Here is a 2,368-nt window from a genome sequence, read left to right on the forward strand (position 1 = left end):
TGGAGCATGTTGACAGATGGCTGTACAACTCTGTGATCAGTAAGGTAATATGTAGGTAAGGAGTCTGTTGGAACATGTTGACAGATGGCTGTACAACTCTGTGATCAGTAAGGTAATATGCAGGTAAGGAATCTGTTGGAGCATGTTGACAGATGTGTTACTCCGTGACATTGAGTAAGATCAAATATACTGTTGAAGTCTTGAGAGATCAGCAAATGCATTGTGTTGTACTCATTTCTGGTTGATTGATACACATTTATAAAATTGTATGTCCACATGTGTCCTCAGTACTTTTAAGTTAACTTAAGAACAACTAAAACAGCAGCAGTTATTATAAGGCACTTTACTAAAATGGACTGACATAAGTGAAAAATGTTGCTTACGTGTAATAGAAACAATTGTAAGTGCATAATACCTGCATTGGTATTGTTGATAATTATAGTATTACATATCAAAGTATTTTACTGTTTACTAAAAATTATTATTTATATGCTGAAATAGTGGTATTAAGAACTTTTGGTCAAAGTGAACTAACTCTTTATATGTGTACTAAACTAATATAAAAACATAATTCCAAAACGTACATGCCTCTGCTGACACTAATAGCTATTTCTCAATCTTCATCTTTGCCATCTAACGTTTGTTTGCTTGCTCCAGTCTTTATATACCCCACTCAACTGCCCATGGCAATATCTAATTTGCAAAACTTTATGTCTGCCCTCACAGCCCTCCATGCAGGAACTGTATATAAGCATTGTATACAGACAATAAAATCACTTTTTCTCAACAAAGCACAAGCATTCAGACTAATATTTTGTGATTTACATTTTCTTAGTTTTTGCTTTCTAATAATCGGGATTTCTTTGTTTTGTTATTGAGAGATATATTTCGTTGAATTAGTTTTTTGTTTTTTCCTACAAATATATTAAAAAAAAATTGGATATGAATTTCCATGTAACGGTTTTAAACATGGAGGCTACTCAGCCTTCGTCTATTCCTCCTTTGTTATCTAGTGGTGGTCAGCAGTCGGGGAGGAAGCCACTCTCTGTGGAAACTGTCAGTGACCTGATTCGGAGTGAGATGGAGTCCTTCATGTGGCCTGGGGGTATCTCTCTGGGAGGTGCTGATTTCAATTTTCATTCTGAAATGGGATATTCTGGGGATAATTTAGACTTCCTGTTTCCTGCTCCTTCTTTCACTAGAGCTTCCTCTCCTGAGGACTCATCTGATCATCCACCTTCTACCTAATTGGGACTTTAGGGTTGTTTTACATGCTTTATCACATCATCCCTTCGAACCCATGGCCTCCTGTTCATTATATCACCTTTCCCTCACAGTTTATTTTTTATTGCTGTTAGCTTCCGGATGCTGTCATACTGATTTATTTACCATTCATGTTCAGTAGATTCTCTGTCATTCTACCTATGTTTTACTCTATCCCGACCAATCATTTATTCCAAAAACTCTCCCTGCCAGAGAAGGAAACAAATCTTTTTATCCTATTCATTTACTTTGCATTTCTCACCTTTACAGTAGATAAGACCCATATCATTTGTTATGTCCCATCAGGGTTCTCAGATGTTATGTGGCTTGTACAGAACCATTTCGAGGCCCTAGGAACAGACTTTTTATTTATTGGGATCCTGCAGTGTCCAGGGATTTATCACCTGTTACTTTAACCAGATGGCTTCAGAAGTTGATCCATGTTGCCTAATCGGGCTTATCTGTTAATGATCACAATATGCTCCACGTCACCTCTCAGCAGATTCAACACCTATCAATGTCTTTGGTTGAACTGTTCTGTAGAAGATATCTTACGGGCTGGTATGTGAACTTCTCCCGATATGTTCATATCTCAATACCTTCACAATCTGGCAGTTTCCTCTTCGATGGGATTTCGTCTTCCCCCTGTAGCTGTGTTGATTACCTCTACTAGATTTTAACAGGGAGGTGAGTAACATGTTATTTGACTTAAAATTATTGTTCTTTTCTCTCCTAGGGTTCCTATTGATTTTTTTTTTATCCCACTCAGTGGCGAATGTTACCCATAAGACCATCTGGATGCAATTCTAGGTGATGATATCTTATTACAATATTTTTAATGGGCTGCTACTCATGCACTATCATGAGTAAAGCTAAAGGGGATTTTGCCAGTCCCTTCTGATCTTAGAGCTGAATCAGTCGAGATCAGCTTGCTTTTAAAAATTAGGGAACGTGGTTCGACTGTTGCACTGTCTCTGGAGACCTGCTCCTCAGGACTCCCCATTCATTCTGTGGTTACTGGTAGGGATCATATCACAAGATATATATATATATATATATATATTATATATCTGTGGTCCAACTGCCCTGGCCACCAACGTGGGAT

Source organism: Limulus polyphemus, unplaced genomic scaffold (genome assembly GCF_000517525.1).
Source record: "Limulus polyphemus unplaced genomic scaffold, Limulus_polyphemus-2.1.2 Scaffold3660, whole genome shotgun sequence".
Taxonomy (NCBI): Eukaryota; Metazoa; Arthropoda; class Merostomata; order Xiphosura; family Limulidae; genus Limulus; species Limulus polyphemus.